The 14441-nt window shown below is 42.9% G+C and overlaps 1 protein-coding gene across 3 annotated transcripts in view; it reads left to right on the top strand.

Annotated features, from left to right (window-relative positions):
* The window catches only part of SLC25A13 (solute carrier family 25 member 13), a 182654-nt gene that overhangs the window by 40886 nt on the left and 127327 nt on the right, over positions 1-14441 (top strand). The window lies entirely within an intron of this gene.

A 14441-nucleotide genomic window follows, 5' to 3' on the forward strand; every position in this document is an offset into this window, starting at 1 on the left:
TGATTTTTCAAATTCTGTTATTTCTCCTGTGTTTATTATCTAGCATTCTTTGTTAAGGAAAAGCTTTTCTTCCCTCCACTCTGTTTTCTTTCTCTCTTTATATCGGTATAAAGCCATTGAAGTTCTTCCTTTAAATTCAGTGTATTATAGTCTATTGCTGTTACTCTTACTGATGCTCAGCTTGTCCGACTGTGGGCAGAGGGAGTGCCTTTAGCCTGACTTCCGTGCCTTCTGCCTGTGAGGGCTCCTTGCTTCAGGAGTGTAAGGGGCTCCAGGCTCACTGTGGGTATTCCCTATCTCCAGCCTAGAAATCACTCTTTTCTTCAAGAAGTCTTTGTTTTTTTAGGTTGGGAATGGGGCATAGAAGCAGAGCTGGGCACAGGCTTATTGCTACTAGGTTGTTACTACTACTCTGACTTCTCAGTGGAAAGAGCAGAGAATTGTGTTTAATAAAATCAAAACTTCATAATGACATTTCCTATTTACATTTAACATGACAGGAATTTTTCCTAATAGTTGATCTCTTTCTCTCAGTGAACATTTTGGTTCCTTATTAAATTAATATATTTATGGGCATTAACTTGTATGATTGTTATACCTTCCAATTTTTTCCCCCATGAACATAGATGCTTTTCCTATTTATTTTTACAGATGCTCTCCAAAAATAATAGCCTTTGATTCATGAGATAACGTACTGTAACATACGTTGTACATACATAACGTAATATATATTTTTTCGAAAGCTTCTAACAAATCTGAAATGCTGGCTCTGCTTTCCTGGTTGTGCAGATGAGCTAGCTGGGGCTGTCGCTGATCAAGCTGTTGGCCACCAAGCCTGGCCGGCTCCAGAGACCACGTGGCCTTTCCACTGCTTCAGACTGCCTTTTCTCTCATAAGCTTGTCATCCTCTTCAACTTGACATTTTCTTTCAGATTTTGTATTATCTTAAATCTCAGTGTTTCACTGTGACGGAGAAAATCTTAGATGGCCTCAATCTCTTGTCCTATGACTTTTTCTTCCTTTGGTTGCAAAAACCTCAGTTTCAGAAGGGAAAATAGCCAACCATAATCTTTTCATCTCGACACAATTATTTAGAGTTTTTTCAGTGTCTCCTGTGATTTGTTAACCTGCATCAATATTTTCCATAATCTGGATGTATTTTAATTGCAGTTCTTTTATAATCTTTTAGACTGTATCTACCAATTCTCGTATTTCCATATGCGGTTCATATTAACAGTGATAAATAGCTTCATCATTTTCTATGAAATTATGTCCCATACTTTATGAAATTGTGCCCTTCGAGAGTTATTTCCGTTTTCCTTTTGTTTCTAGTTTTCCTTTTGTTTAATTAATTCCCTTAGAAGAACTTAGCGGCATTCCTAGATGCAAGGGTAGAAATACTTTAAGTCTCACCATATGCATTGTAATTCTTTCCAAAAGAATTCAAAACTGAGTAAGTTGAAGAACTTGTCCGAACTATTAAAGCTTTCTGAGCAGTAGCACGGCACTGGTGTTTGAGCCGAGACCTGCCTAAGCCCCAAGCCTGTTCAGATGTTCATGTGCCATTTTCCCAAAGCCTAACCTGGACACATAGCTCCTCAGTATTTATGTCACACATAGGTGTAACTGTACATCTGTTCTCAATGTAAAACTGAGAATGCCTTCATTTCCCCTTCCTTTCCCTTTCTTTGGAAGCATAGCATTTATCGAGTTCGCAAGTCACAAATCATCTTCCCAAATCAACTACTGTTCCTTGAAAAAATTACACGACGAAGCCACATGTTGGCGCACGGAAGCACAACACCTACAGCAGGCAAAGGGGAAGCACTGGTGTGGGCTCTGTTTGTATCTCCAGGCTCTTTCCACATCGCTTGACTGGCCAGAGGGATTTTAGTGCATAACCTTATTAAAATTTGAAAAACGATTTGTAGATTGGTAACTTTAGGAATAAATATAGTGGCAGCTGTGCTGACCCAGACGGCAGGGTGAACTGCAGTAGTTACTTTTAGGTAGATACTGGCCCACGAGCTGTGGTTTCTTGAGTGTGTAGACCGGGTCTTGCATATTTGCAGATCTCCAGTGTCCAGTCTAATATCTGGCCTCCGTTTCACAGCAATTTGTTGACCAAATATAGGTAAATCTAGTGAGAAGTATTTATCCCCCTTCCTACCCCTGAAGTTATGAGAGCCCAGGTGTATTGAGGAATGGAGGTTCTAGTTCAGTTTCGAGGTTACCCACTGTAGTAGCTGAATAACGTCTACCTGTAGATATCAAGTCATATTCCCTCAAATTTGGAAATGTGACCCTGTTAAGAAAAAGTATCTTTGTAGACGTGATTAAATCAAGGATCTCGAAATGAACAGATTACCCTGGCTTATCCATGCCTTAAATGGCGTAAATGTCCTTGAGACAGATGTGACACAGACACTGGGGCCACCAGAGGCTTGAAGAGCCAAAGAAGGCTCCTCTCCTAAAGAATCTGCCTTTGGAGGGAGTGTGACCCTGCTGCAGCCTTGGTTCTGGACGTCGGGTCCCCAGAACTGGGATGGCACGGATTTCTGTTGTGTTCAGCAACCTAGTTCTTGTTAGTCTGTTAGAGCAGCTCCCGGGAACTCCTACACTCACACACCTGTTTTCTCTGGTTTAGAAAGCCTGTAGTCGCAACTGGCCTGATCGTGAACTGCCTTTTTTCCAGTAGTAACTTTTGGCTAGATCCCGACATTTTCCAGGTGGAGACCCCTGCCGCAGCCTATCTCTGGGAGGGCACTGCCCCTTCCCGAAGGCTTCACTTGTGTGTGGGGTTGGGCTGAGCTCTAGGCATGGGAGTTAAATGCCTGTGCACTGCATGAACTTAACGGACAGGGATTCTCTTTCTTTGGAGCACTCTTGATTCTGATTCAGTGTTTCATTGGGTAGTGACTTGGTCATACTTCCATTCTATGAGCTTCTTGCTCATTTTCTGAAATGCAGAGGCTGGCATGCCAGGAATATGGGAAGTGCAGGACACAGTGATGAGAGAGGCAGGCCGTGGCCCACTGTGTAGGAACTTGGTGTTGAGGATTAGGCCCTTGGGGATTAGATGTTGGTGATGGGGAGATCTTTGAGAGCACTGGAGAGCCATCAAAGGATAATTTTAGTCTGGAGGTTGTTACAATTTGCCTGTGTTAGAGCCTTCTCAGAGTCTTTGATTTCACCTTTCCCCACCCCTCTTCTAATTGCCTGTTGTGTTTAGATTTTCCCAAATTGCACCGTTTTAATAGATTTAATAATGGGTTTAATCAATTTGTGAAGTTCCTTGAGAGAGATGAGAAGAAACTTTGAGTGCCCAGTCCTGGAGACTTTGCTTGTTGGGCCTCATGGGTAAGGAGAGCTTGTTGCAGTGTTTGAGGAGAATGAGGAGGAGGAGGTGTTGGGAGATGGAGGGTCTCTAGGACCCTCTGTTCTGGGGGCCAGATCCTCTTACCTTAGCCAGACGGTATGAATTCTTTGCTTGATGTTGGGTTTATTTGTATGATTTTTGATGTGTGTCTTAGATTTGTCATCATTATGGTTTTGTTTAAAATGGGATTGAAGCTTTCTTTGTATATCATCCAAGGGTAATTTTCACACATTAACAAGAGCAAGTAAAAGTAATTGTGTGATTGTCCTTTTGAGCTTTGCAAGCATGTTTCTCTTTGTTATTTAATATTAAGGGATATGTCATTAGGGAGAGCTGGGCTCAAGAGCTGTTTTCCCTAGTACTTGAACTTCTTACCTGGGAAGATTAAGTGGGGTCTCAGTAAGCTCGAAGTATTGGGTGCCTTGCCTCTTGAGCTTAGGATGCTCACTGCCCTGTACAGCCTAACCCATGTCTTTGTGGGGTGGGCACTGGCTGCCTCTGGCATCCGATCAGTTTGCTTAGATCATGTATGACTTTAACACGTACATGTTTTTCATCTCAGGCATAGAAGTTCTTTGTGGTCAGCACGAGAACAGAAGTTGGCTCTTCTTTTGAAAACAGGACAATCAGAAATGCTGATTTCTTAATGAGCTGACATGTCTATTTTCCCATTACAGCCCCCACTTTATTGTATTAAAATGATAGCTCTATAATCAACACATAATTTCCTTTCTCTTCAGAGAACAGAGTCCTGGGCCTGTTCTCATTTTGAGGCAAGAGGAATAAGGGTGTCAAAGAAGAAACAATAAAAAAGAAATCTAGGGCATTAAAACGTGTGGCTGTATAAATCAAGTGTGTTCTCTGCCTTTCCCTTGTTCGTTCTTCAGCTGAGGGAAGGAAAAGTATGGCCTGTAAATACTTGACAAGGTGAAGGAGGATATAATAATGTTGTTGATGATAACATCATTTTTATATACCTGTTTTCACTTTGTGAGGCTGTTGCAATGAGATCCAGGCCTTGGCCACATGCTGGGAGTTAATGAGGTTTACAATTGGCAATGCTTAAAGAATATTAGGGTAATGTATTTAAATATCAGCAGTTCCCAGTCAGAAATGCTCAGCATCTGTCAAATATAATCCGGAATCAATAAGAGGAGGTCTTTCAGTTTGCTAATGAGGAGTGTTTTCTACATGCTAGAGTGGACACAGATTTCAGATAAACACCTGAAATTCATAAACTATAGAATTAAGCAAAGGCATCTCTTTCATTAAAAAAAAAGTTGGTAATAATCAACAGCAGTCACCTGAAAAGCTTAAATTTTCTTCTTAGTCATCAGACTCCCAAATTAATCTACCAAAACAAAAAGCCTCATTAGCAGCTCTCATTGAATCAGTGTTATTTTTTCTTTCTCTCAAGGTGTCTGATTAACCCCCTTTCTTTTTGCATTTCTCACTTTGTGTTAATATTTGATGTCTGAAATCATAGGGGGGTGCGTGCAATGTGGTGGCTAGACACTGTCTGCAAGGAGCAAATTATAAAGAATTCTTAAAAAGGTTTGTATTATGTCTCTGGTATATTAGAAAACCTTTAGGAATGTCAGGTGCCTGGGTTTATTTTTCTTTTTAATTTGGGAAAGGGTTGATTAATGACTGGGTGTTGATTTCACTTCTCATTCATATGTAGGGACATCCCTCCTCCTCTTACCCCTTCTTCTGCTACATAGGAAATGCAGGCCCTCTTTTGGAGAGTGTTGCTGTCAAGGGAAGGTGAGAAATGGGGCCAGAGCTGGTGGGGGAGGGGAGGTGAAAGGAGGGTTGTGGATAGATGACAGCATAATGTAAGCTGACGGTAATGACTGTAGAGAGCGGAGCCCTGGCACGAAGGAGGGAAAAGGAGGAAATTCTAGCACATTGTCTGAGAAGGAGGTCTGTTCTTATGAGAACTGGGTGAGTTCATCTAGAACAGCTGTTCTCAAAGTGTGCCCCCCCCCACCCCCCGCCGGACCCCTGGGAGTCTCTGAAAACCTTCTCAAGGAATCTGTGAGGTCAAAGTTGTTTACCTAATAATACTAAGATTCACATCTACCTTTTTCACTGTGTGATGTGAACGGATGATTCTGAAAGCAGTCGGGGTGAGGGGGTGAGGCGTCAAATGTGTGGTGCCTTAGCTGCCATTAGGGAGTGCCACCAAACCAAACAAGACAGGTGAGCAGTCATGCTCTTCACTACCACACATTCACAGTGATGGAAGTGATAAGCACGTCAGGTCCACTTCAGAGTGTCCTTGAAGAAGCGGTAAAAATCACTGATTTTTATTAAATCTCACCCTTGAGTACACATAATTTGAAAATTCTGGGTGGCTAAATGAGAAATTGGCATAAAGAATTGCTGCTGGTTATTGTCATGTGGGTGGTTGTCTGAGGAAAAGGACTTGACTGCTGATTTGAGTTGCTAGCTGAGTAGTGATTATTTTTCATATAACACTTTTTAAGAGAATTAAAATTTTCATGTGACAGTTTCCCAATACTTAGATTTTTCTGATGTAATTAGTGGAGATATTAATGATTGTGAGTTTATAATACAGTGTAATGAAATGTGCCAACATTTGGAAGATCGGCATAACTTAGGGAAAGGTGTTTTTCTGTTGTCCTGTACAGAGTGTTTCAAAATCATGCCTGGACAAGAGTTCTAGTCCTAGGGGCGCCTGGGTGGCTCAGTGGGTTAAAGCCTCTGCCTTCAGCTCAGGTCATGATCTCAGGGTCCTGGGATCGAGCCCCGCATCGGGCTCTCTGCTCCGCAGGGAGCCTGCTTCCTCCTCTCTCTCTGCCTGCCTCTCTGTCTGCTTGTGATTTCTGTCTGTCAAATAAATAAAAAAAAAAATAAAAAAAAAAAAAAAAAAGAGTTCTAGTCCTAGTGCAAGACAGACCGGTGGAGTTTAATGTAACAGAGTGGGTGCGGTTTCAGAGTCCACATTGTAACTAATCTCTGAGGAAAGATCAGAAATTGTTGGGATTTGGTGTTTGGAGGAACCAGGTACCTGAAAAGGCTGTTAAAATACTCCTTCTATTTCTATGAATCTGCATGAGGATGAAATCCTTCATATCCCTCCAACAAAACAACAGATTATAGCAGGTTGAATGCAGCCGTCTTCCATTACGTCAGACATTTAAGAGATTTGCAGTGACATAAAATGCTCTTTTTCTCACTTCATTTTCTGTTTTAGAGGATAGTTATTTTTCATACAGATGTGCTATTTATATTGCCATGTAATAGGTTTATCACTTGGAAATGAATTAGTAAAAACTTTAAAAGTTTATGTTTTAATTTCCAGTGTAGTAATTACACATCTAACCCATGTAAATAAAACTCTTTGGAATCCTCAATATTTCATAAGAATATTGTAATTTTACCACCTGAAAAACTTGCAAATATTTCAAAACCCTAAGAAATGCTGAGCTAGAAAAATGGAAGGGCAGATAGAGTATAGGACAGAGATGTGTGGTTGTGGTGGTGGGATTTGGGGGATGTTGTCTTCTGGTTTCCTTGGTTCTGCTCAGGGAAGTAGATGGGAAGGAGCATGTGGGTTGAGGTACTGGCAGTTTGAGGAGAGAGGAGAGTATACTACATAATGATTGCCTGTAGACTGAATCTGGGTAAGGGGCAAAGAGAGGACAGTGGCATGTGAGGCAATGAGAGCATGGTAGGCTTATTGAATTGTATGTTTGAGTGTGGTTGAAGATTGTTTAGGGTATAAGAGGGAAGAAGAGCAGGACGATTAGGAGATAGTGGCTTAAATGTGAGATGCATGACATTGAGAATAAGGAAGTTTTGCAGTTACTGGTAATGGCAGACGTCTGGAGTCTGTGGATGTGAGTGTCTGAGGAAGGATGAAAAAAGAATCACTAGAAGAGAGGAGGAACTCAAGTGTTTGGAAGGTCAGGGTGTTTTATGTGTTTGTATGTGTGTTTAAGATTTTATTTATTTGAGAGCATGCGCGTATGTGCATACGAGTGGGGGAGGGGCAGGGAGAGGGAGAGAATCCCAAGTAGAGTCTGTGCTGAGTATGGAGCCAGATGCAGGGCTCAATCTCATGACCCTGAGATCATGACCCGAGCTGAAACCAAGAGGTGGATGCTCAATCAATTAAGCCACCAGGTGCTCCGGGTCTAGGTGTTTGAAGGCTCAATGTTGAAGTGTTAGTACATGGAGCTAAAATTTGGTTGGGGTTATGAATCAGGGGTCATTAAGTGATGGAAACCAGGAAAGTCTCTGTGTGGTGTAGTCAGGTGGTGTGAGTATTTCAGCGGGAGTGGGGTAAGGAAGGAAGTGTCGGGGAATGGTCTGGAAGAGGTGATGAGGAGGAAGGAGTTTACCTGCCCTGTTTATAAGCCTGGTCCACCTAGGAAGGCTGAAGAAACCCATCCATACTCAAGAGGGGGCTGCAGAGGAAGCATTGCCCTCAAGGAAAAGCCAGGTATTGGTTAGAACAATAAGGCAAAGGGATATATAGAGGATTTCTCTGAAAGGGATCCCTTTAGAGAGGGGATTGCACAAGATCTTGCTCATTATGTCTTATAGAAGGCACAGCACAAGGGTTTTTGAGAAATGGCACAGAATAAGGAAAGTACACAACCCTGGGGATTAGATGTGGGTGATGGGGAGTGAGGGGGTAGGCAGTGAACAGGAAATCTGGGCTGCCAGTGGAGGTTGACATACATGCCCAGGATAAAGGGCACAATGAGATTAGTTCTGGTGCACTCTAGGTCATGCGTCCTAGGAGACTGGGATCTTGTGCAGTTGTAAGAATGCCTGGAGAGGAGCATTTTTACCACCTGAAAAACTTTCAAAGCAAAAATATCCTGTGGGATAGAAACTCTGTCGATAGTTCCTCCTAGATGGTTAGACCAAAGACTGTAGGAAGCAAATAGTTGCTGAGTACATGTATGATTCCAGGTCTGGTGCTAACAGTTTCCATCCAGTTTCTTCACACTTGATCTTAGCCCAAAGGCCGAGAAGCGATCCATCCAGTTTCTTATTTAATCTTCATAACAACTCTTTAAAACAGGTACTTTGACTCCCTACTTTAAAGGGAGGTATAGAATCAGAGTTTAACTAGTTTGCCCAAAGTAACATAGTGAGTTGCTGGAACTAGAATTTGGACCCAGTTCTTTCGGGCTTTGGGGCTTGTACCTAATCTGTTCTTCCATGGGACTTTCCACACACAGAGTAGAGTAGACTATTGAAGGTGGAACTTTGCTTGAGAACTCTGCCTATATCCTTGCTTACAAGTTCTGATGCTCTTTGCAAGATTCTTAGCCCCTAAGACTCATTCTTTGGCCGGCATGAGGTGGGCCTAAGTCCTCCATGAGCACTTCTCCAACTGTCATCCACACCCATAGACGTAGGAAAAACTGCCCTCACATTCCTCTCAGCCATTTTTTTCTAAGCCAGGGATAGTTTTTGGATCATTCTTCCCCTTTCACTATTCTTAGACTCAGGCTCGAGGTCCCACTGCATGCCATATTCTCAGAATTCTTGTTTTTCTTTACTGGGCCCACTGAAAATACCAGCCCCCTCTTCCACATTCTTCCCAGCATGCGGAGGTGCTCGGATAATGAAAGAGCAAAACAAGTGCCTTCCTGTATTCCATGGTTGGTTGTCTAGTCTTGCTTTACTCTGGCTCAGAGGTGTCTAAAACTCACATCTTAGGGCACCTGGGTGACTCAGTGGGTTGAGCCTCTGCCTTCGGCTCAGGTCATGATCTCAGGGTCCTGAGATCAAGCCCCATGTCGGTCTCTCTGCTCAGCAGGGAGCCTGCTTCCTCCTCTCTCTGTTCCTGTCTCTCTGCCTACTTGTGACCTCTCTCTGTCAAATAAATAAATAAAATCTTAAAAAAAAAAAAACAACTCACATCTTAAATGTGAAAGGCAGAGAAATCAAGGATAAGCTCTGTTAGCTGGCTGCGGGAAGATGTTTCTCTACCAGTGACAGTGTCATAGGCATGGGGCGTGGCATTGCTGAAATTAAAGCAGTCTTGTCATAAAGCCGTGAGGGATTCCTGAAGTGAGGAGATTCGGTGCCCGTTAACTCTCCATTGCTGGTGGCTTAATTGTCAGTGCGTCACTTCCTAGTAAAGAGAGCGAGAGTCTCAGATCTTAATGAGGGTTTCTGGGGGTGAGGCTCCAATCACAGTCTGGTGGAAAGGTTTTGGGATTTTCAGTCTAGAAGAGCAGGAGATGAAAGAAGATGACGGTCTAACTTGCACAGAAATGATAAAGTAACTTCATCTCTGTAATAAAGGATATATGGCATGGTAAAGTGACCAGGTGTTACAGACCCGAGAGAACCTAATACTTAAAAATTTAGGTTAATTTCAGATTTATTAATCCATTTAACTAATATTTATTGACAGTAGCTGTGTGCCGTTCTGAACAAAATAGTGAACAGTGTGCCCTTCTGTAGCGAATAGTGCACACCGATCCTTCACACCTGCAGCAGGTGGCTGCGTCTCTTAGAGCAGGAAGGAGGTGCTGAGCGGCTGTGTGCTCTGGGGTGCCATGGTGGATAGGGTGGTCAGGGAAGGCCTCTGCAAAGTGGCATTTGGGCAGAGATTGCAGTAAGGGTGAGACTCTGTGAGTTGAGCTTTCTGGGTAGCCGGAATAGCAGATGCAGACGAGGTAGGAAAGTGCTTGACACGTTTGGGAAGTAGCAAGGAGACTGAGACTGGCGAGGAGCCAGAAAGTGAAAGAAACCAGAAAGGCATCCAGGGATCAGATTGTGTAGCTCTTGGGCAGTTTTATTCCGAGTGTAGGAGAGGTCATTGGAGAGTTTTGAGGGTGGGACTGACACAATGTGAGTTAACTTTGGACGGATCTCCCTAGCTTATTTGTAACGAATAGAGTGAAGTGGACAAGAGTGGAAGAAGGCAGAAGATGGCGGGATTAGAGGGCCCATTGTGGAGACAGTGGTAAGTGGTTGAATTTGGGGTTTTCTTGCCAGATTGGCTCTGAGATGGGAAAGGGCAAATTAAGCAACCGAGGGAGTCCTGTGGGAGGGGTGGGTTTGAAAGCAAAAGCAAGACTTTTGTAGGACATGTTAATACTGACATGCTACTAGAGAGCTCAGCTGTTAGATGTTTGCATCTGGATTTCGGGGGGAGATCGACTTAGAAGTAGAAGTAAGCCAGATTCCTTGATCTGAGACCATTTTCAGCATTAGCAACTGGTGGTGTAATAACTTCCGAGGGTTTGGAATTGGGGTTATTTTTTTGTGGGAAAGAGGGCCTTTATTATATTGAGTATTGTGAACTCATAGAATGCTTTTTAAGTTAATATTTGGCATGTTTTAATCAATTGTATTTCTCTCATTTTGGCCAGTGGGGGTCCATTTACATTTTCTCCTTAGCGATCCAGTAGTATTTGATAGCTTACTTGCTTTCTGGCACAACAGGACATTGTTTTCTGTGTTTCCTGCTGCAGACCTAGAATCATCTGCTCTTCATGGAGTCTTTATTCTTTGTAATGGGCAGTTGTATCTAGAGATCACAGTCTAGGTATTAGTGTGCTTCTTTTGGGTTCCCATTGCTTTAAGGTCTTAGCAGCTACTTGGGGGAAACATTTTCAATTCATACGGAATTTCTGACTCAATGTGAACAATTGACAGGATTAGATTCAAAGTATTTTTATTTCTTTGCTTTTTCTATCATCTCTTTACTCTTTCATTGAAAAATCTTGGTTACCAGCAACATTCATGTAATTACACGTTTGCAGTATGTAGGTTATATTCAAAACAATAACACCAGTATTGCTGCTAACGGTTAGATATTGAATGAAGTTTCAGATTTCTTTTCAGCTCTTTTTGTGCTTCAAATGTATCCCACTAAAGACTTACAGTGAAAGACTGTGTTCTAAAGTTATTTGAAACAATTCATTTCTCTGTGTGGTTTTGCCACCAACTTGATATATGGTTAGGTTCATTCGTTTCAGTTTGTTTTCAATTTTTAGGGGTTGCTTTTTTTCTTTTAGATTTAATTTAATTCTTGAATATGTAAAACATATGTTGCCTGAGTCAAAGCTGTATTAACAGAAGCAAGGTATCCTCAGAAATGTGACTTAACATGTCTCCTCTCTCCCCTTAGAGGTCACTCTTCTTTGATTTAGTTCCTGGCTTCTTCTTCTATATGGTGTTTCTCCCCCAAGTATAAGGAAATTGGTCATTTTTCTGGCCCAGTCATACCTATGAGAGATAACACATAGTGTGTGTATATGTGCATGTGTGTGGTGGGTCAGGGTTCTCCAGAGAAACACAACCAATAGGAGATGTGTGTATGTGTGTGTGTAGGGGTGGGGAGAGGGAGAGAATTTTTTTATAAGGAATTGGCTCATGTGATTCTGAAGTTGAGAAAGTGAGCTGCAGACCCAGGAAGGTCAGTGGTGTAGGTCACTCTGGAGCCAAAGGCCTGAGAACCAGAGGAGCCAATGGTGTGAGTCCCTGTTTGAGGGCAAGAGAAGATGGACGTCCCCCTTCAGTCAGGGGGGCAGAGAGCAAAGTCTTCCCTCCTCATCTTTTCTTCTATTCAGCCTCTCAACCCATGTTGGGGAGGGTTTGGCTCAGTTCACCCATTTAAATGCTAATCTCACCAGAAACACCCTCACAGACACACCCAGAAATAATGTTTAATCTGGACATGTTTAATAGTGTTGAACCCCAGATCCCAGTCAAGTTGACACATTAAATTAATCATCACAACTTATGTGTAAGATTAGTCCCTAGGACATACATACACTTGCTTTTGTCACTTAGCCTTATATCCTAGAGATCACTCTAAATATATAAAGAAATCACCTTCATTCCTTTTTATGGCTATTAAGGATAAGAATATATATTTTTAATCATTTCCCCAGTTTCTTCTAATACTTATTGAAGCTGTGGGCCATTGCTTTTTAAGGTGGCTTATATTACTTGGGTCATAAGGACATTTTCCCAGGGTTCTCGTCGAAGAGACCTGGACACACCGTAAGGAACTGGATGAACTGTAATTACACTCAGGATATGCTTTTCCTTCCTTCTATCTGCCTCCCAATTTCCTGCATCAAACACTTCCAAGCATTTGCCTCCCTTGTCCACTCCTACAAGTAAAAAGGCTTCGATGTTGCAGATCTCAGTTTGATTCTTCTGGTCACTGCTTCCTCAGACAGAAAAGATTGTTCAAATGGCAAAGGCACTGTATAGTGGAAGGAACTGGATAGTGGTTGAAAAAAGCCACATTTACATCTTACTTAATTTCTTAAAAGCTCTGGAGCCTTAGCTTAGACAAGTGACCTAAACGTTCAGAGGCAGTTTTCTCACCTGATTAAATAGGATTATTCCTTGCTCTGGGCACACTTCTGTGTCGTCTCCCAGTGAGGTACCATCTGTGATGGTGTAGTCAGCCTTCCCTCTCCCCGTTCTCCCAGGTACGTTCCAGCATTCCTTCCTCCTCTGCTGCATAGCACCTGCCACTCCTCCACCCCCACTGCTGATGTCTTTTCCTGGCGACACACATATTTTCCAGTATCTTTACCAAATGGAGAAAATCTTTTCATGATTCCACTTTCTCCTCCAGCTTCTGCCTTGCTTCTGTTCTTTCTGAAAAGTTCATCGAGAGCGTTCTGTTCTGGCCCTCTGCTCTTCACCCCTGCCTGTTTGTGCTTGAGTGCCCTCCCCGGTGGATTTTCTTCCACCGTTCTGCTCTGGTTAAGATCCTGAGAAGGAAACACTTACTCTTCCTCCTGTGTGTGTCTCCTTTACTGCTCACGCAGGACACTTCCCTCTGACTCCGCTCGTCACCAAATGTGTGGGGTTTTTCCCCCACACTAAGCAATTCTTTGACACCAGCTGGGTGTCTTACAGTTTAATCCATTCTGACAGTGGCTCCCCGGAGATAGCTTCAGATCCTACGGGTTGAGGGCTCAGCCCCACAAGACCGCCTTTCTGTGCCTTTGTTTCCGATGCCAGTTGTAAGATAAGGTTGTTCCCTGTGCTTCTGACTGATCACCTATAAATGGGAGTTTCTCATGACCCCCCTCCTTGAGTTTGGTTAACTAGCTAGAGTGGCTCAAGAACTCAGGAAAACGGTCTCCTTACACTTTCCCAGGTTTTTATGAAAGGATATGATAAAGGCTACAAGTGTCCATCCAAATGGAAGAGCTGCGCAGGTATGGAGTTTCCATGCTGTCTCCCAGAGCTGTCATACGTTCATCAACCTGGACGCTGCCTGGATGCTTCTGGGATTTTCATGGAGTCTTCACCATGTAGTTGATGGTCCATTTGCAGCCCTTCTGCCCTCCTTGGAGAATGGGGGATGGGCTGAATATTCCAAGCTACCAGTGATGGCTTGGTCTTCTTGGTGACCAGCTCCTATTCAGGGGCCCACCCAGAGTCGCCTTACTAGAACAAAGCCACAGCTGTCACTCAGGCAATTCCAAAGGGTTTAGGAACTGTGTGCCCATGAGCCAGGGGCAGGGACCTCTCTGTAGTGTCTCTGTTACCTCACAGAACTGATAGGAAAATCCAGTCCCAATTCCTCAGGTTAACATAGTTTCTCCCTTGCACCTTCTGGAAATACTCTTTGACTTTCAGGACACTCATCACGTTCTTTTATCTCCCTGATTGTTTATTCTCATTCCCCTTTTTGGTTCTTCCTCATCTCCCATCCTCAGAGCTCAGTCCTTGGACTTCTAGTTTCTTCTGACTACTTCTTTGCAGTCTCTCCTCTCACTTTACAGTCTTAAATACGTCTTAATTCCTACTTTTGTGTCTCTAGCCCTCTCTTCTGCTTGAACTCCAGAGTCCCATGTACCCAGCTGCTTGCTTCAGATCTGCATTTGCATATTTAGCAGGCCTCTGGAAACCTCAAGTGTCCTAAACTGGGTTCCTGATTCTTTTTCCAAAAATGTTCTTCCTTTCTTATTTGTTATCTCAGGATGTTCATTGTAACTGTCATTCAGGTCCTAAACCCTGGAGACATCCCTGCTTCCTACTTTCCTCTCACACTTCCAATTTAATCTTTGATCAGAACTGT

This window comes from Meles meles, chromosome 10 (assembly GCF_922984935.1).
Source record: "Meles meles chromosome 10, mMelMel3.1 paternal haplotype, whole genome shotgun sequence".
Classification (NCBI taxonomy): domain Eukaryota; kingdom Metazoa; phylum Chordata; class Mammalia; order Carnivora; family Mustelidae; genus Meles; species Meles meles.